Here is a 22,038-nt window from a genome sequence, read left to right as displayed (position 1 = left end):
GGAATTGCAGATGATCGGGGAGTTGTATGAAGAGGGGGCCCTCCTAACTTTCCAGGTGCCCCAGGACAGATATGACCTGCCTAGAGGTGGCTATTTGCTGCATGCAGCCCTGGTGGCTGCGATTCAGAAGTACTGCGGGACTGGGCTAGTGGAGCCCCAGACATCCTTGACGTGTTAGTTTGTGGTAAATCCAGCGGGACGGTTAAGGCGGTGACATGCCTATACAGGCGAATGGTGGAGAAGGGACTGTAGCCACTGACGCAGCAGCGCGAAAAGTGGGAAGTGGACTTGGGAAGGGATATTCCTGAGACAGCATGGACCAAAATAGTAGAAAGGGCATGGAAATGTACACGGAATGCCAGGTTTCAGCTCATTAATTTCTACATTGTACATAGGGCCTACCTAACCCCTGAGCGAATAGCTAAATACTTTCACGTAGAGACGGCGTGCTGCCCCAGATGCAGCACACAAGCAGCAGATTTCCAACATATGCTATGGAGCTGCCCGCAGTTCGGAATGTATTGGGAGGAGGTGATGGAGGTCCTAAACGGGGCGATGGACAGACAGGTAGAACCTGACATGGGGGCGTGCATACTGCACTGGTTTCCACACACAAAGCGCACTAAGGTCACAAGCAAGTTCTTAGACCTGGGGTTATTGCTGGCTAAGTGAGAATTGACAAGGCAGTGGAAATCCAGGCAGGGCCCTAGTGTAGAACGATGGAGAGAGGAGTTTGCAAAATGGGCATCCAGTGAGAGCATGGTTAGACTTCAGCAGGCCAGGAGAGTGAATAATGACTTAGCGATGGAAGCTGCGCATGCTTGGGAGGCATTAGTGGAATTGTTGACATGCCCGTAGGCGGACTCAGATGCAGACTCTCTGGAGGGCTCTCATTGAACAGGCGGATCACAACGCACATAGTTAGATATGAGTAGTCCACGGTGGAGCGGGGGTAGAACCCACGGCACTGGGAGAGTGACTGGAGTGATATCAGAGACCTGAATTACCTGGCACGAAAAGATACTAGATTATTCTTGTATATGTTGTTGGAGCACACCGGTGGGGGGAGTTAGGGATGGGGGTAGGATAGGAACATGCGGGAGGCACTAAGTTAAGGGAGCATTGCGCCATGGGATGACATCAAAAGTGTATGTTGGAAAAGGCCTCGATTAGCAAGACGTTATGCACTTAAGATGCTGATGCTGTCTCAACTATGGTTGCTGAATATACATGCAATGTATTTCAAATTGTGCTTCTCATTGGAAAGGTGCCATGTAAAAGTGGGTTATGTGTGTTAAAAAATCAATAAAATTGTTTAAAAAAAAAGAGGTGGGTCTTCCTTGGTTCTGAAATGTACATAATGTATCTCTATCTTTGCTGGAGTCCGACCTCTCTGCAGCACCCCTAAGCGACTGGGCAGACGGGGCTCCCCTCGAGTTTATCAGAATAAACATATACTTGGTTTGTATTTTCTACTGTCTGACAGACTCTTCATTTGTATGGAAGGCTGAGAGGTGGTCGCGGGTGACCCGATTCTGGTCACTTCCTTCACCACAGGAGCAGGTAAGCTGAGAATCGGGCCTACAAGGCCCCGCAGGATATACTGGCTTTGGTTTTTGCACCCCTGCTTCACTCCAAAGCAATGGTCTTCAAACTTCTTAATGCTGCCCCCCTGTAAAAAATGAATAAAATCATCGTCCCCTCCCTCAAATTTTTCACAATTATTCGACTAAATTGGCATTGTTTAAATATGTCTAAACATTTTTAAACATTGCAGTTAAGCTCTGTTACCCCTAGTTACACATACTCCCAGTCAGGATATAAATGACAAAAGTTGTTAGTGATGGCCCCTTACAAGGTGGCTAGCAGCCGCTCATGTTTTTAACCCTTTAAACAAAGGATGATGCTTTTCTTGGCCAGAGACTGGTGCCCCCCTTGAGATCACTTAAGGCCTTGCCAGAGGGATGCCCCCCCAGTTTGAAGACCTCTGCTCTAAAGTGATTGCACCTGATTGAGTCTAAGAGGGGGAAGCCCCATGAGCAGGGCCTAGTAGTTTACATTCTCCTGACATTCCTGCATGTGGGGGGGAGTAACAGCATACCTGTTCCATACGCGTTTAGAGGCCCGGGTTGGCCTGACAACTACTATGGTGCCTACATTAAGGTGGACTGTGTTATTGCTTATTGAATGTTGTTTACCTTTGCAAATGTAGAATTAGAATTAGAATACTTCTTTTATAGAGAATAAGTATTTGGACATTGATTTATTCTGTGCATGCACATTGAGTTATGAGATGTGTTCACTTATCTGCAGCTACACTTCCCTCAGAGGAAGCCTTGGCTGCTTGTGCAACGCTACCTAAGTCCGCGTTCACCCCCAGCGTTGGCCTGTCATGAATGTCGGCGGTGATCCTAATCCGGCTCTTTGTCCTGGCACCAGGCTGAAAACAAGCTTCAAGGCTCCCAGGTAACTCGAAGTTTGCAAACTCGCAGGAGTGAGAGTCCCTTAGGGCCAGGTGGATCTTTGGGATCCCCGGTGTGGCACTGTTCACAGGATCTTGTGATGTTTCTTCCAAAGGTGAGGGGCAGTTTGAGGCCTGAAAGAATTGAGTGATGAGGCCTTGAGGGAGGGAATTGCCAGTGCCAGTGACTAAGTCCTGGGATTTTTGAGTACTTATACTTCTGGTTACCCTTCTTTGTGCTAAACTCTCAGGGTTCACTTCCGCCTCATCCTCCGTGCAGGATTTAATCTTCCTCAGCGTCATCTCTTTTTGCGCCATTGGCTGGGGCTGGGCTTGTTTATGCCTGTTTGTACTGTTCGTGCGGGGGGAGGGGGTACTAGTACTAGTACTAATGTAAGCCCTGTATTGAGGACAAGGAGGGGGAGGGAGGCGGGGTGAGCAAGCGGGGCGCGTGAGGTGTGCCGCAAGCTGGAGACCTAGTCTAACAGCCCCTCAGGCCGCACCCTCGGTCTCTTACTTTGCGGCGGCCTCTAACGGCTGCCGCGCTTGCCTCCACCTCTTACCTCTTGTCTCCCACGTCGACAGCTGCACTTGACACTCTGTAATGCTCCACGACAGGTGCTCAAGGTGCTCCGGATGCTATTCGGACGCTATTCGATAGGCGATGGAAGACCTCCACTCGGTGAGTGGCTTCGGCTCGGCTGGGCTATGAGCGGGCAGAAAGCTCCGAACTTCAGAACATGGGCGTCAGCACGGTGCTCTGGCGGGGCTCTGACTCTGGCTCTCTATCTTCTGGGCACAGGGAACCAAGCCGTTCCAGTCTTGTGGCTTACAAAGGAGCAGCGTGGGCGCAGGCAGAGACAGTGGCAGCGGGGTGCTGTTGTCACAGCGCTCAGGCCTCAGCCCAGGCAGCTCAAGCAGCGCTCGCACCCACACCCCACTCTCGCCTGCATGCCACGTCATCGCCGCACCCGCCCCTCACCCACTCACTGCTGGTGACTGTGTAGCACGTCGAACCCGGTGTGACCCGGTATGATCGAGCTGTCGAGCTGGCCGCCGCATGCGAAGCTATAGACGGATCACATGCGGGCCAGCAGACAGGTCTAAGCTGTGAGCACGATAAATTGCCCCGTAACGCTCCCTGCAGCCCCTGGCTCCCCCTGGGCGGGCACGATGGTACGATGATAGAAGCGGGAGCGGGAGCGGGGGCGTCCGCGTCTCGCTTCAAAGGGTAGCATTCAGGTGATTTCGATTCTGCTCGATGCTGCACGTGAGCTCCCTCCAGTGGACCAAAAAGCTACCAAGAGGGACACTCATTCGTTCAAAGTAGTATAGAAGGATAATGTGGCTCCTGCTAAAATCTCATCTCAGTGCCTGGTAGCAATGGACAACAAAAAGAGCGCAAATGTGGAAAGAAGCGCTCTCACCGGTTTACCAGCTCACCGGTTGCAGCTTGGCTTGGCCTGGCTCGAGGTGCAGTGAATCGGTGGAGGGCGGGGCGGCCGGACCGTGACCCTCACGACCCCCCTTGCTCACGTCGCTTGCTCCTCCAGCAGCTCCCCTGCAGGCAACAGGCGCAGGCAACAGGGCCGTCGACCTCAAAGTGTACCGGGTGCCGTATGCTGCGTGTAGTTTTCCGCCGGGTACCGGGTACCGGAGCCGGAGCCGTGTTCTTGAACCCTATATAGCTCTCTCAGGCCTCGGGACTCAGACTCTCTGCCTTGGCTTCAGCACCAGCCCGGATTCACCCGCCAGCGGCTCCGTGCACCGTGGCTTCCAGCACCTCACCCGACTCGATGCTCGATGCTATGCTGCTATGCTGTGCTGTGCTGCTCAATAGCGCCTCCTCAGTGTGATTCAGATCAGCGTACGTTCTAATACATGCATTGGAGACAGGCTGCAGGCACACAGAACTTTAAAAGCAGAGAAATGTCAACTTTCTAACAGTGGTATTTCTAAAATATTAAAGTTAAATACAACTTTACCAGTAAAGGGGAATTATCATTACCATTCCAATGACATTAAACCTGAAGAGCTACTCCTTCGCAACAAGGAATTAACAGCTTAAAAGTGTAATAAGGAATTCCGAATGTTAACTTATGAGAGGAGTAGGCCTGACAGTAGTGAAAAACAAATTGGGGTGTTTTTCACTACCAGGACATGCAAAACTTAAAAGTACATGTCCTACCTTTTACTTACACAGCACGCTGCTCAATGGGCTATCTAGGTCCTACCTTAGAGGTGACTTATTTATAATAAAAGGGGAGTTTAAGACAGGACAAGGGGTTTTAAATGCCAAGTTGACCTGGCAGTAAAGCAGCACACACAGGCTCTGCAATTCCAGACCTGATACATGTTTAAAGGGCTACTTGTCTGGCCGGCACTATCAGTGTTGCAGGCCCACTAGTAGCATTTAATTTAAAGGCGGGGTACAATAAGTGCACTCTACTAGGGGTTTACAGATAAATTAAATATCCCAATTGTGATTAAACTAATGTCACCTTGTTTAGGGGAGAAGCACATGCAATTATTCGGAGTCCTAAGGTCAATAAACCGAATCGGCAAATAGAGGTGGTAAGCAGGCAAAACATTGGGTGGAAGACAACCTCAAGGCTGACAGATCTAACACTTGTGATCCGTGATGAACTCTGAACCATTTTGGGGTTCAACGTTTGAGTATATTCTAGACAAGAAAATAGAGGAGAGTGTTCCATTATTTATTTTTTTGTTTAGAGATGACATGTATAACAGATCAAGAGGCAAGTTTAATATTTAATTGCCTAATTATAAATAGTACACAGTTGCAGAGTCATTTGATTACTGATTTAAAACCATATGATTATTTATGGAACTAAAAAGGAAGTATAACTGAAATATCCCTGGATTTGCAGATTATGAAATATTGATAATTTATCAGAGTAACATGGGATTTGAGGTTTTGGAAAGCATTTTTAGGAAGCTATTGTGATATTCTGGGTCACGAAAGAGAGAAGGCCAGCTTACCTTGTTAATATGGATATGTTACAAATGGCATAAAAGTTTAGACTTTAATCTATTTTTCTTTACTATGGCCTGTAAAATATCATCGTAAGTAGGCTATACCTTAGGTAACTACCCGTTGATTAGGCTGTCCAGTCAAGCTGTATGATCTGACAAGACGTTTGGGCAAATGCTAGTAAGGTTTCGGTCTGAAGCCTTTTTGACAGCTCCTGGTATGCTGATATGAAGGTGACTGAAATACTTATCGGGCCTGCGTCCAAAAGGTGAATGACCCTCATTTAGGCAATTACTAAAAGAGGCTGACCCCATAGTGAAATAGCTGATGGGGACTGACCCAAAGGCCCTCTCTGTGTGTGTTTTTATGTTGATAATATGAGCTCTATTAATGAAAGTGTTTTGTTTAAAAGAATATGGACAAAGTGCAAACTCAAGATTTATAATAGTTTATTGTGATCAGACATAACATGTAGGGGAGATCAGAACCTATATATGGGCATATATCATAGGCAGAAGGAAGATGAATATTTCTCTACTTTATTGAGGAAGTAATTACACAATCCCCAATGTTAGGGAAATGTAATGGAAACAAAACCCCAATAAATCCATACCAAGTTCATGGCCAGTCTCTGTTATTGCGAACACATTCAGAAAATAACACATTTCACCATTTATCAGGTTGTTTCCCAAAAGCACAGAAGCCTGGAAAATTAAAGGAATTTGGTCTCCATGTGCAAGCAGAAAACAGAACATCGATGTCCCCCAATGTGAGTTGAAATAACTTTACTTAGCAGTACCAGGGGAATACAGAGTTGGGAGACAGCTTTACAACTATCCAAGCTTAATGATGTGTATTGTGTTAAATAACCATATAACTTTTACATCTAAAACTGTCTCTAAAACCAAAATGCATTAAAAAACAATAGCTTTACAAAATGTTAAAACAAACCATTGGTGACTGCCAAAAGTAAATAAAGGGGAACTCATTTGGAAGTGATCACCTGACTTTTCATTATCAGGGAAATGGACTCAATAAGCCACATGACAGTCATGTAGCCACCCACACTTTGGAGTATTTAGAAAGTGAGACCACTACACACCTATATTTTAAATGAGGAATCTTTGCTTTGAAAGACTCAATCTTTTCCAGGAACCTTAAACTGTAGAATAGTTGAGATGATAGCACTCACTGCAGCCCTCTCTGCCCAACACCGTTCTACATTTTCCCAAAAACTGTTTCAGCTGAAAATGTGTATTTTTTGACATTACATTCCTGCTGCGCCATAACACAAAGATTCATATTTCTCCAACAGTGAGGCGATTTTGGCAAACCATGGAATTGTTAGTACATCTATGATCCCCATCACTTTCCTAGTGGTTTCCATGAGACAACCAAGTGAGGGGAATCCAAAAGTAGAACCAGTAAACTAGCTGCAGTTGTAAATCTACCTTAATCCCAGTTCTAACTAATTAAGAAGGTTGAGAGTTTTTTAGGGTAGGGTGAGCAAATGTTTCAACGTGGGTCTATCACTAATTTTAAAGGCATCATGCTGCACTTACAATAAATGTCTTTCAACAATATCAATATAAATGTTAAACTCAGTCAAAGCCATGACACAACCCTGCCTGTTGCCTTGGGAAACATCAATCGAAAATTAAACAGCCCATCCACGGAATCCATCTTGAAAGTCTTAAAAGCAAAAATAGTGCCCTCAGTCAATTATGGCCATTTAATCTTACCCGGAGCCCTTACCAACTTTTATATGAGTTTTCAAATTGCCGCATATAAGAAAGAGCTGGGCATCCCACGACAGGCCAGGAGAGCCAGAGTAAGGCTGGAGCTGGCGCTTTCTCGCCCCGACATCTCTTGCCTGGGAGACACAATAAAATATTACATTAGCACCGTGCGAGCCCCAGCAACAGCATTGAAAGCGCAAATTAAAATAATCTTCGAAAAAAGCGGATCCCCATGGCAAGCGCAATTGGCAGTAGCCAATCAATTGCTGGAAATAGAGGTGCAAAACCTGGCCAATACAAATATTCCAATTGCAGCATGGAAAAGAGCAGTGAACCGACTGGTAAAGCAAATATCATTCGCAAGAGATCTCTTCAGTCTGCATCATCACCCAAATTTCTCCTCACTGGATGCTTCTTATAAAGTGGGAAAAGCACAGCCCTATCTTGAGCAAGCCCTATCCGTTCAAACTCGAAAAAAGATCACTTATATGAGGCTCCTGGCATTACCCATACTGGAGTGCAATCAAAGCTGGGCCCGTGTGGTTAAATCAGTAGCATGCAGACTTTGTGATTACCATCAGGAATCCTGGTATCATTTGTTGTGTTGCTGCCCAAAGTTAGCTAGTGAGAGGCATTGTTTGGTCATTCCAATCTGCAGAGCTCTGGACCTCAACCGATGCTGCAAAATTTCGGACTCGTGTTTTTCGTCTACAGAAAGTCAAACAGTAGCACTGCTGGGGAAATTCACAGACCTAATTCGTGTAGGACTGTCCGCAAATGCAGAGCCGCAAAAAGAAATCTGTAGGTCTGGAAGGAGGAGAGAGGTGGATATATCTCCCATTTAAAAATAAAATAAAAATGAATACACCTTGTTTTTAAACTGCATAGCCAGAATATGACATTTTACTGAAGGTTTTATTTTGAACTGACTGGAGTAAAGAAATTAGGGAATACAACTTATGTCGCTTTTTAGATAACTATTTTTATATTGTTAGCATATTGTAATGATTTTAAATAATCGAACAATAAAAGCTTTTCACTTTCACTGTTGTCTTGGTGTTTAATGAACCCCTTAACTTTACTTCACAATCTTTCATTATATCACCTGACCAAACGTTTCTCATTGATTGAAATCAAGGTCCTAAGCAAGATATGTGTTGTGTTGCTAATATAACCCATAGAAAAGTTCTTAAACCACCAGAACTTAGGTCGATAAACATAACATAATATCGATTCTGCTTTGCCCTAACCTTGTGTTTTTTATGATTATCAAGTGAAAGCACAGGGATAGATCAACTGCGTATACCAGCAAAGAGGCTCTATATTGCACAAGCTAATGGGTCATTAGGCAGAAGTCATTCAAACACCATCTTTCCAAAGATGTTACACTGGTTTGAATGAAAGATATAGGGTAGTAAGTGCAATGGCACTCTGAAGAACTGTTCACCTTCATTGGAATGAGCAATGTTCTTTCATGATACCAAATTAGTCGTACCTAAGCAATTGCACTTGCCAATACCATAAATTAAGAGATATGCATCTCCTTTTCATGATCAGTGTGGACTATATCTAACCCTCGTGTCTTACTTACAGTCAACAAGGCAATTGCATGAATTGCTGGTGTCTTATAAAAAGAGTATACAATAGTTGTATACTCATAATAAGATGGGTGTTCATATACTGCAGAATTCTGTTCTTAAAGGTGATAGAGTTCACTAAAATGATTAAACTAAACTTGGCCTGTAATATGTGATCCAGGAATATTGTTGCCAGGACAATTACAATTTGTGAATATTTTCCACTGTCCCTTGAGACTACAGCAGGTTTCAATAAATGCCAAATATAGTTCCCCCCACTTTATCCCTGAAGAACAGGTATGCAGTGCTTGAGCCACACCCTAATGAGGAGGGTGTAGAGGCTATGATACACTCGGATCTTGTACATAACCTTACTCCTAGCTTTCCATCACTAGACGTCCAGGCTCTGAATGCTCCTACAGCCTTAGAGAGCTTGACTCCGGCCTTACCTGTAGACCAGGACTCACTGTGCTCAGTGACCCATTCTACCTCTCTAATCCCCCTTACAGCCCTAACTGCACCTCCTTCCCTGTCCTTTCCTCTCTCCACGATTTCCACTACCTCCTCTACTGTCATACATAGCCCGGTCCCACATACCATAGGCATGCCTGTTGCGGCTGAGATTGAAGGGGATAGACTGGGTTTCCTATTCCAAACTCTGAGGGGGGACCTGCTTGACAATTTTGAGATTTCCGAGAGCAATCAGAGGGGTTGCATGATAGGTTTGATGCATTAGAGGCTAAATTGGAGGGATTAGCAACCCGAACTACCTGCTGGAGAGTAAAGTCACCACGATTGCGGAAACGTCGATAGGGAACTCCAAGGGACATTGACACTCTTAAGGTACAAAATCGTACTCTTACGATGGACATGGAGAGGTTGGAAATGCAAAGTCGGCTGAACAATCTTAGAATCCTCAAAATACCAGAGGGAGCGGAAGTTGAGGACATTAAGGGATTTGTGTGCAGGCTGTTTCGAGAAGACATACTTAAGGATCGGTCAGATATTGATCTAGAAGCTGAGATTCAGCGGGTGCATAGAGATCCTTTTAAGTTGCATCCAGACCGTAAAGCTCCTCGAAAGATTTTGGTCAATTTTCAAACTTATACAGTCAAGGAGCTTATTCTCAGTAGAAGTCTTGCACGTTCCTCTCTCCACTATCGCGCCAACCCCTATCAAATTAGATCCGACATAGGGGGAAAGACTGCTCACAGGCAATGGGAGCTGGGCTCTAGGATGCCAGAACTTAGTTCCTTGGGTGCTCAAGTCCAGATGAAATTCCCTGCTTTGCTCAAGATAATGTGGAACAATAAGATGTTCAACTGTAGCCACCCAAAGGAAGTGGATGAATTACTTTTAAAAATGAGGAAATAGTCTCTTCCAGGATGTAATCAGTTGCCAGTCCAAGGGTAAATGATAGTTAATTAGTACATGGTAATTCCAGTAATTCCATGTAACTTGAGCAGTTAACCTGCACACATGGGTTGCATGTACTTTATTTCCACTACCGGCTGCGGGGTAACAGAATGGGACAGATTTGTTTTCTTTTTTTTCGACTTGTTTGTTGATAGGGGTAAAAAAGGGGAGGAAAGGAAAGGAAAAAAAAATAAAACAATAAAACAATAAAGGATTAATGAATGAAGGAAATGCAAAAAAAAAAAAGGAATGCAATAGGTTGGGCTTTAGCACTGAGTAAGGGAAAAAAGGGGAAAATAAAATTGTTTTCTTTTTTTTGTGATGTTTCACGGTATAGGACCCCCTAAGGCGTGTTTACGCCGGATAGAAGGGGAGGGTTCCTCGGGGGGAGGGATGGGAGGGGTCACAGGGGAGCGGGTAAAAAACACTAAAAAAAGTCCTCATATGCCATAAGTCCTCATGTTGCAAAATCAGAATGCGAACACAGGTCACCACTAGCTATATGTGTGGTTAGGTTAGGTAATGGCTCTTAGTATGGCATCTAGCAATAAATTCCTCTCTTGGAACTTAAATGGTATCGGAAGCCGCAAGAAACAACATAGAGTGTGCAAATTCTTAAAAAATACTGAGGCACATGTATATCTTTTACAAGAAACCCACCTTGAAGCAGAGGCATGTGGTCAAGTATTTGCAAAACTTAGTTGGGTTCAGGAAATCCTATGTGCTAGGCAAAGGGGTTCCACTGGAGGAGTAGCCATAATTGTGCGTGCTAATAAGGGAATAAGGGTTCACAATTGGGAAACCGATCAGTCTGGGCGATGGTTGGTGGCAGTCCTCTCCATTGGTAGTTCTATTTTTCAATGTGCTGTCTATTACGGCCCTAATGAAGACAACCCGGGCTTCCTCCAAAAGTTAGAGGAGTATATGATACAGCACTCAGCTCCAGTCATATTAGGAGGTGACTTCAACCTTATCTTGGACCCCCAGCTAGATCGTACTTCTAATGCCAAATATAATTCACAGAATAAATCCCTTTTAGCCTTGAGGAATATCATGAAGGACTTTACCTTACAGGATGCTTGGAGAGTCAAGCATGGTAGCCACAGGGACTACTCCTTTTATAGCAAAAAGTATAAACAATACTCCAGAATAGACTACTTCCTTTGAGACCGAGCTTTTCTGCCTGATATTGTCTCAATTTCATATATTCCTACAGGATTCTCTTATCATTCTGTTGTTGAGTTAAAAATTAACTTTAAGGCTAACTCCTCAGAATATAGGTGGACTCTAGACAGAACTATCCTTCTAGATGATGAGATTAAAATTAAAATTAGAGGGAGTCTGTCAGAGTTTTTCTTATTTAACGTTGGTACTGCCTCAGAACAAACAGTTTGGAACACCCTCAAGTCTTATCTGAGGGGTATCCTTGGTTCACACATGGCTCTAAAAAGAAAACTTAGGAAAGAACAAGATATTAAGGATTTAGATCTGATTAAAAAGAAGGAACAACAGCTACAGTTAGCAGTTATGGAAGACAGAGGCAGGATCCCGGCCCTTGAAAAAGAGCTTCTGCAGTTACAGACAGGATTTAAAGCACGAGCTGACAAGATAAATAAGGACAAGTGGGAAGTAAGTAAGCTCCGTAATTTTGAATATGGAGAGAAGTGTGGCTCACTCCTGGCCTGGAAGGCCAGGATCGAGAGGAACAGGAACAACATTAGTTCACTAATCCAGCGAGATTCTGGGCTGCTCATAACAGAAGATGTTGAGATCAGGAGAGAGGCTTGAGGATTCATGGAGGATCTATATCATGAGGAAAACAGGTGCGGGGTGGAGGAGCTAGAAAAATAGTGGGCCCTGAGAGAGTTACCCCAGTTGAGTGAATCAGATAAAGCCTTTTTAGTCACTGAGATTACGGAGGGGGAGATACGGGCCCAGTTAAAAAAGATGACCAGGAATAAGGCCTCTGGTCCGGATGGTCTGCCAGCGGAGGTGTACAAGGATAACTTGGATGTAGTTATAGCCCCATTATTGGCACTCTTTAATAAAATTTTCTTGGAAGGGGAGTTGTGGAAAAGTAAATTTTGTCATGTTCTGTGTCCCTACGTATCATCCATCATATGTTATGTGTGCATGACCAATATGCATATGTATTCCCCATGTCTGATTAATGACGCAATTACAGTTGTGTCCACCCCTAGTATGCCAGTTTCCAGTCCTCGTGAATACTACGAATATCAGGCCTATGTAAAGTAATGTTGCCACGTTTCTCAGTGTGCACGTTATTCCATTATAAAGTCCCCGTTTCTAGGCCTCAACAAGGGCCCGGACATCAGATTCAGCTCCTGTCTCCTGAAGCCTCGCTGAGGAGCGATACAGCCCCCACCTGTATCCTCGACCTTTCACTTACTTCCTGCCTCGCAGTGCCCGGTGCAGCTTGGCTCTGCCTCTGAGTCTGCCAAAAGTATGTTATAGTTCCAGTTATCAGTTCAGTCCTCCTCCCCTGCATTCCTAAGCTACTGAACTGCATCAATAGTTTCCGTCATTGTCTAGTCTTCTCGTCTCCACGTTAGAGAAATACTGTATTTAATGGTCATTTAATATTCTTCATCACGCACTACATGTAGAATAATGCATGGTCCAGTCTTAGAATCAAGTTAGCCTTTCCCCTCTTGACTTCTAGTTTATATCAACATGTTCCCTAAACATCAGATACTAGATAGGGTTTAGGTACATGTCGCTCCGACCCTCCAGACTTTAGTCTCTGCTCCTAGCACAGAGTTCATAGCCCCCAGCTTCTCCTAGTAACACGTCATTGCCAGTTTGCGCGCACCACCAGGTTAGAGGTCCCGGCTCCTTAGGTAGCCCCCTCCAATGTTTCCGCCCCATTCATGACATATTCTGTTACGTCTGCACCACATGTCTATGTATACGCCCAGTTACACCTACTTTTACTCTTATCTTTCGCGACTGCTACGCGTCACGCCTTCTGCTCCACCCACTGCTACGCCTACTGCAATGTAATGCTATGTGTTTGCGTTTTGTATATAAGCCCATGTATTGTTATTAAAAGTTAGCGCGCTCATCCCAGACCCAGCCCCAGCAGCTGCTGGGCCCCTGTCATCCTGCTGGGCCCCTGTTCCTATGCAGGCTGTCCTGTTCCTGTCCTTATGCTGTATTAAACCTGCGAAACTCCTACTACCTCGAATCTTGACTCTTATTTATTGAGCTATCTGTTATGATATATGTCTAGTCAAAAATAGGGTATTATTTCTTTATTTACCACATAATGGCGCCCGAATAGGGACTTGCCCTTTCCCCACGCGTCGGTGAAGCCACGCCGACCCCCTGACCCTCTGCAGCCGTGACGGAACCATACCGGCCACGTGCAGATATTTCTGCCTCAAGTATCCCTCAGGCCCACGGAGGAGACGGAGGAGGCGGTCCAGCATCCAAACGAGACGGTGGAGGAATGCGGCGAGTCCCGACCAGAGCCCAAGCCAAGAGTCCAAGGTCCGAGGTATCCGGAGGCCCACCCGTAACTGAAGTCCGAAGTTCGTCGTCCGTCGTCGTAGCAGTCCAGTCCAGTCCGAGGCCTTCCGTTCTTGCTGCCCGGTGAGTACCATTACTGGGGTAGTATCTAGACAGGGTCAATCTAAATTGACTCTGGTCCGTGGGTAGGTGGTACCCAGGCCCACAAACGAAGTGTTCACCTAGGTGGATACGGGTCTTGATGCGTCCCTTTATGGGACCGGTATGTTCCGTACTGTTTCAGCAGTGCATCCAGTAACTCTAGTCTGTTCCGTTCTCGAGAAATTCTTATGTTTCTGTTCTCAGTATTCCAGGTAATATTCTGTCCGAACTGTAATGTTATGATGTATTTCCAATGTCGTGGTATGCCTGAATTGTTTTCCCAATTGTTATTGTTCCTCGTCTATTGTATTGTGTTCCGATTCAAGTTTACAATGTCTCTCTTTTCGAGATTACGTCAGTTAAAAACTAGAAAGGGTTTGTTAGAAGAAGCAGTTCCTGTCCCGCCCAGGGACAGTCCAGGTCATTTTATGTATCAGAAACATGGCATAAGCGCCATATTGTATCTAGATTTATGGGTAGATTATACCAAACAGTTAGAAGAAAAGTATAGATGGCCCGTATCGGGTACATGGGATGCCGAATGCATCATGCGAGTAGAAGAAGCATTATGGAAAAAGAAAGCCAGACAGTCACAGAAAGACGCCATCGAGTTATGGCGCAAAGAAGCTCATAAAAGAACCGAAAAAGAAATCAGAAAGTCAGAACTAAGTAGAGAATCCCAAGAACGAGCCCAAGAAAGAGAATTAATCGAGATAGGTGAACGAGTTAGAACTGAGCAATCAGACAGACAAAGGCATGCCCTTATTAAGGGTATGTATCCTCTTCTTGCTGAGGGCTTGCCAAAAGCGACCCCAGAGGCATCCAGTAATTTCTCGCCACCACTAGTTCCGACCAAGCTACGTTACAAACCGACCGCCGCTGATATTTTTATTTCGTCCTATTTGGACGACACAGTCCCCGAATATGCCAATCCTGTTCGCACTCTGCCAGTCCCTGTAAATCAGGCAATTCCTGCTCCTCCAGACACCGGGGTGCCCTTAACAGCCCCCCCGGGTCAGCTCGCCATACAAGTCCAGCCCACGTTACAATTACCGACCCTGCCAGGACGAAAAGCATCAGTTGATGATTCCAGTTTAGGGGCCGCAGGGGGAGGTCTTCCTCAAACCCCGCCGCCATACAAGCGTTTATCAGCACTCGAATTACATGCTCAAGCATCACAGCGTACTCCTAAAAGTAATAAGTCTGTTACAGAGATCAGGCAAACCCTTGGCGAATGTGCCTATGACCCAGTTCCAGGCGAGTTTAATATGGTTTTATACTCAGTACGCGTAAGGAGGGTGACCGAGTATCTAGTCACCTTGCCGAATATGAAAGAAGATCTAGACAGAATATATCGTTTCATCCGTACAGGGGATGATCCAGAAAGTATTAGTGATGCCATGTCTCAAAGGAAAGCCGAGATTCAGCGTATGATATTAAAGTTCTTAATTAACTGTCTAATAAGAGAACAAGATTACCCGTCTAAAGATCCAGCCGAAATGAAAATCCTGACAAAGTGGAGTGATAATATAGCCGAAGGAAAGCACAATACCATTAGTGCCATGGAAAGTATGTACAAGAAAATCCGTAGAGAGATAATAAAGATACACGAACAGCGTAAAGCAGCACAAGTAAGTGAGAAAGAAAGTACTTCTGATCCTGAAGAGGAAGACGACGAGAATACCGCCAGAATAGCGTATGTAGGAAAATCTAGATTTCCAGATCGCCATTTACGTCTAGAACACAAGTCTATTTTCCATCATCCAGCACCAGAACAAGGTTCCCTAGAACAGGTATTTCAAGCTACCGATCACATTCTGAAATCACGAATCGGTTATAGTGAGTTAAGTACTATGCATGAACAAGAACTAGTCCGATCAGCAGTCCGATGGATTACTGATTCTACCACTTTTCCAGACGAAATAGTGGCACAAATGTTTCTGAAAATGCCCCCAGCCGAGCAGCGACTGGTGGGTATGTATATGATTCAGCACCTCATTACTTTGTATGAGGGTCAACACTCTGATCCAGGTCCGTTACACGATATTCTGAACGAGTTACTCCAGTATAGATGGAGAGGTCTAGGTACCGATTTAATTAATGTCATTCTAGAACAGCGCCACAAATATAGAACATTTCTGAACCCGCATTTTGTTCATGTCTCACCCCCAGAAAGTAAATCATTCTACATAGACAGACAGAATCCGTTACGAGAAGTCCACCCAGTTAAAGGAACGGGTGGCGAAATGCAGCGAGTGTTTGTATACACTCCAATCACAAAGATGGAACTCCTTGAAATGAAGAAATTAATTCCCTGTCATGACAAAGATCCAGCAGGGTTCCATAGAGAATTAAAAGACATGCTCCGTATGGGAGAATACACTTACCCAGATATCATTAAAATGTTAAAGGTCCTGTTGCCCGCAGGGGTGTATGAAAAGCTAAAGGAAAAAGAATGGGAGGTGGGAGAGAAAAAGATCGATTGGACAGTTCTAGAAGCTGAAGACAAGGCACGAGTACCAGGTACCGGTCTTGGAGATAAATGTAAAGAATTACCAGAATTATTGATTCAAGTTTTACCCAGATTATTGACAACTAGAAAAGAAGACTGGGATGCAATCTCAGCCTGTAAACAGAAACAAGATGAAGATATTAGTGATTTTTATTCTAGATTTGAAAAATGTTTCAGTATCAACAGTGGTCTCAAGACAAGTAGTGAGTCATACCCTCACCTTTTCGTTACTAAATTAGTCGAGAATTCAAGTCCACCAATTAAAAACCGAGTTTTGAAAGTCGAAAGCACCTGGCAAGCAAATACTCCGTCCCAGATGCTCCAGATGCTCCAGTACCACCAGAATAGAATCAGGGAAGAGCAAGAACACGAAAGAAAACGTATGAAAGACACGAAAATGAAAGTGCTAGTTGCACAATCTGTTCCTCAAGACAGTCAGAAGAGGGGTCCGAATCAAGCCAGTCATCCTGCAGCTCCCGTTAAAGGGAATTGCAATTATTGTAAACAGCCAGGTCATTTTATAAATGAGTGTGCAGTTCTGAAACACAACATAGCTACTGGTAAGACTAAAGAAAGACCACGTCCGCCTAGACAAGAACAAGTTTCACAGACTCCTCAGCCACAGAATGCACCGCAGACAGTTACAGTACCGCAGCCTATTGCTGCAACACAGCATGTTACATCGCAGATGTACCAGTATGCACAGTCTGAGTATCCAGAGTATCAGCAGTATTCATGAAACAGCCTAGAGAGGGAGGTAGGCTTGCCTCTCATCGAGATACCTGTAGATCAAGAAGGTCCCTATGTTCATAGTCAAGTACTAGGGAAAGACAGAAAGTTTTTGATTGATACAGGGGCAAGTAGGACCACAATTAGTCACGCCGAAGTTCCAGGGGCTCCGCTCTCAGGCTCAATTAATGTTTCCCTTGGATTTTCAGGAAAGCCTGTCGTTAATGAGATTTCAAAGCCAGTCACTCTAGAAGTAGGTCCATTGTCCCGCACTACTGATCTGTTACTTACTAAGTCATGTCCAGAAAATCTATTAGGCATTAAAACATTGAAAGAGTTAGGTGCAGTTATTTGCTGTTCCCCGGAGGGAATACGTCTGTTCCTACGTGACTTTAAGGGTCACTATGTATTACGAGATTTTGATTCCAGACTGTCTAATGTTCCGCAGCATTTATGGGCGCAAGGTCCAACTGATGTAGGTTACATGCAAATCACACCCTATCGTGTGACTCTCAAACCAGGTGTAGTGTTACCACGAATCAGACAGTACAGATTGCCACCTGAGGCTGTAGCAGCCTTATCCAAAATTATTGACGAGCTCATCGCTCAAGGAGTAGTTGTAGAAACTGACTCCAATGTGTGTAATTCTCCGATCATTCCAGTCATGAAACGTACTGATCCAAATGCACCCCCAGTATATCGATTAGTGATTGATTTACGAGAGCTTAATAAATGTATTATTCCTCAGTACCCAGTTGTCCCAGACATCTCTTCCCTGTTAACAGCCATTGATTCCGAAGCCACGTTCTTCACAGTAATAGACCTCAAGAATGCATTTTTTAGTGTTCCAATTCATCCAGACAGCCAGTTTCTTTTCGGATTTTGTTTAAATGGAAGGAGCTATATGTTTACACGCGCTCCTCAAGGTTTCACAGAAAGCCCTAGTATTTACAGTCAAGCACTCAAGAGACAACTAGACAACATTCACATGCCAACTGACACTGCCCTGCTCCAGTATGTCGATGATCTACTGATCACAGCCCGTTCTGAACGTGACTGCGAGCGAGCGTCACTCACGGTTTTGTATTTCCTAGCCGAGATGGGGCACAAGGTGTCCCCTTCGAAGCTTCAATTCTGTGTCCAGCAAGTGGTATACTTAGGACACTTGCTGTCCAAGAGGGGTAGGCAGTTGACACCAGACCGCATCCAGTTAATAGCGAGTCTTCCCCAGCCCAGAACCCAGAAGGAGGTACGTGCCTTTATCGGCCTTACTTCTTATTGTAGACAATGGATTCCCCAGTATGCATTTCTAGCCAAGCCACTGATACAGTTAACGACACAGGAGGCAGCCGTATCGACTGTTCTCCCTTGGACATCTGAACATACACTTAGTTTCAACGAGTTAAAGAAAGCCCTATGTCAAGCTCCAGTTCTAGCTACACCGAACTACAGTAAGCCTTTTACACTTTTCGTCACTGAACGTGAAGGTACAGCATTATCTGTTCTTACACAAGATCAAGCAGGACAATACAAGCCCTGTGCTTATTTTTCGAGCACATTAGATCCAGTCGCCCAGGCGTTGCCTGCGTGCCTCAAGTCAGTTGCAGCCACAGCACTAGCTATCAGACAAAGTGATTCCATAGTCTTAGGACACTCCCTGACAGTACAAGTTCCACACTCCGTAGAAGTTCTTTTAAACCGAACACAAACTCAGCACTTGACAATTGCACGTTTAACAGGTTATGAATTGACACTGTTTCAGCCACACATAGAAATTAGACGCTGCAACGTCCTGAATCCTGCTACACTGTTACCATCAGTTAGTTCAAATCCTGACCCACATGACTGTGTGGAAGTAGTTAACATTACGACAAAGCCAAGACAAGATTTGACAGACATTCCGTTACCAGATCCTGACCTGACACTTTATGTGGACGGTTCATGTATGAGAACAAGTACCGGAGAACTAGTCGCCGCGTATGCAGTGACTACTGACACCGAAGTTATTGAAACACACCGTATTGACACCCTGTCCGCTCAAGCAGCAGAGCTAGTTGCTCTGACACAAGCCTGCATACACGCCAAGAACCTGAAAGTTAATGTTTACACAGATTCACGTTACGCATTTGGAGTTGTACACGACTTCGGAGTGCTCTGGCAGGAGAGAGGTTTCATGACTTCTCATGGAACCAAGATTCAGCATGGTCTCCTCATTCAAGCTCTGTTAGATGCCATACACTTACCGACATCTATTGCTATCATGAAATGCAAAGCACATACGAAAGTTACTGACATTATTTCTCAAGGTAACGATCTAGCAGATCGCACAGCCAAGCTTACAGCACAGACTCCAGACATTCCAGTTAACATGACACACACTCCAGATCCGACTACATGTATGACAGTTAAGGACCCTACCCAAGATGTCATAGATATCCAGTTACATGCTACTCCTGAAGAAATCAAGAAATGGTCCGAACAAGGAGGGGTCCAGACAGATCAAGGATGGTTAACGAAGGGTAGAGCCACATGGTTTCTCCCCGACTCTATGGTTCAAGTCATCATTAATACCGCACATAGTCCAGCACATTTAGGAGAAAAAGCTATGTTAGACAGTATCCAGAACATTTGGTTCAACAAGCATTTACGAGCTGCAGCCAAGCAGAAAGTCCGTACCTGTATGATATGTTGTCAGTTTAATCCAGGTAAAAGTGTCCCGGTGGAACAAGGTGGTTTCCAGCCTCCTGACCACCCTTTTGAAGTCCTCCAGATGGATTATATTCAGATGGAGCGATGTCGAGGTTTCAAGTATGTCCTTGTAGTTGTATGCGCTCTGTCCAGATGGACAGAAGCATATCCAGTCCCAGATTATACAGCCGCGACCACTGCCAAGCAGTTGGTTCGTGAATTTTTCCCTCGATATGGACTCCCTAGAGTCGTATATTCTGATAACGGTCAGCCATTCTCATCTGAACTCATGAAGCACGTTTCCCTGTTATTAGGGTACCAGTGGAAGTTCCATTGTGTACGCCATCCTGAATCAGCCGGTCTAGTCGAGAGACATAATCAGACTCTGAAAATTCGAATTGCCAAGATATGCAAAGATAAGGGTGTGGACTGGCTAGTAGCTCTGCCAGTTGCTTTATTTTATATGCGCATGGTCGCACATTCCAGATCAGGTCTGTCCCCGTATGAGGTCGTATTCGGCCGCCCCCCTAACATGTGGGGTACTCCTAGACCCCGAAGTATTACTGATGTTTCATGTAATATGCTGACAGATTACCTAGCTTCCTTGATGTCTGCCCTCAACTCATGTCGTTCACAGGTTGCCGCCGCATTTCCAGACAATACCGAGGTGGCGCCGCATGAAATCGTTCCAGGTTCCATGGTGATGGTCCGGAACTTTGACAGATCAAGTCCGCTGGAGCCTCGATGGAAGGAGCCTCGTCAGGTCCTCCTCACCACCCGTACAGCCGTGAAGTTGGAAGGCCGAAAAGGATGGATACACCTTTCTCACGTTAAACTTTTTAAAGGACTGAAACCCGCCTTAAAGAACATTTCCCAGGATTTTAAGGACTGCCAAAATATTGCTCTTAAGGACTGTCCCGCAAATGACATTGATACAATCCCTCCCTTGGTAGAGAAAACTCCGCAGCAGGAGTATAAGCAAAAACTACGGTCTAGTAAAGTAAGTCAGTCAGTTTGATTGTATAAGTCCTCCCCTAGGTGAAACGGTTAGACTGTTTCTGACATGTATAAAATAGACCCCCATAGTGAGAGAGTTAGTAAAAACTCAATCAAATGTATCGTTTTTCTAAGTTTCATATTATTCATCAGCATTTTGATTTCCTGCACTAGTTACGCATTTTTCCTGTATTTTCCAGTTCTTCATGTAAATAAGCCTTCTAATGTTACAGCAGAGCACACGTTTAGTGATCTGCCTCCTCATGAACTCTCTTACCGCCTCGCTATGCGTAATAATTCTTTCATCCGCATGTTACATTACTCACACCAGACCAGCAATGCCACTAATTGTTGGGTGTGTGGTCGACTCCCCCCTTTCCAGACACCGAAGGGAGTTCTGCCACTCTTTCCTTATCCATTTTCACATAACGGTTCGTGTGGAGCATGGTCCACGTTAACGTCATCCTCAACAGATATGTCTTTTCTTAACAGCACATGTTTTCCAGACAAGCAAGGTCTCCCCCACAGAACAGGTTTAGATCTAGAAAATGAAGTGTATAATTTAGGTAATTATTCGTCGAATTTTATGGTCCTGAATGTTCAGTCTGATACTACTCCAGACTTACCCGCTATTTCAGTACTACCAGTCAAAGGCGAATTATGTGTCCGAAATAAGGGTTCCGTACACGTAGGACATAGTGATTGTACTACTATTGTCAAGTATAGTGACAGTGGGAAATCTATTTTCAAAGCTTCACGTCATTCTTATTTTGTTTGTGGTCAGACCGCATATGTTCGTCTGCCCCTCGATTGGGAGGGAACCTGTTACATTGCCTTCCTACTGCCACCTGTTTTCCTAGCCCCACCTGACTACCATAGGAATTCCTTCCTAGTACATACTAGACACAAGAGAAATCTCCCGATTGTCGATTATACTGAAACTGCTGCAGAGCAATTCATTGATATTGATAAAGGTGTGTTCCCTTATTTAGGTACAGTTGTAAATAGTAAGCTAATTCGTAGATTAACAAGAACCCTTGAAGCTGTAGTAGATGAGACTGCCTCTGCTCTAGGTAACTTAACCGAAGAGCAATCCTTTATGAGAATTGTCGTTTTACAGAATCGTCTCGTCCTTGACGTCATACTGGCCGATAGGGGCGGGGCCTGTAGAGTCATCGGATCTAGTTGCTGCATTTTCATTCCAAATAACGCGCCGTCTGTTTATTCAGCTATAACCAGACTCCATAAAATTGCCCATCTGTTACACCAGAATCCAGGCACCTGGACATGGT

This window comes from Lissotriton helveticus, chromosome 8 (assembly GCF_964261635.1).
Source record: "Lissotriton helveticus chromosome 8, aLisHel1.1, whole genome shotgun sequence".
Taxonomy (NCBI): domain Eukaryota; kingdom Metazoa; phylum Chordata; class Amphibia; order Caudata; family Salamandridae; genus Lissotriton; species Lissotriton helveticus.
This window is presented reverse-complemented; position numbering follows the sequence as displayed.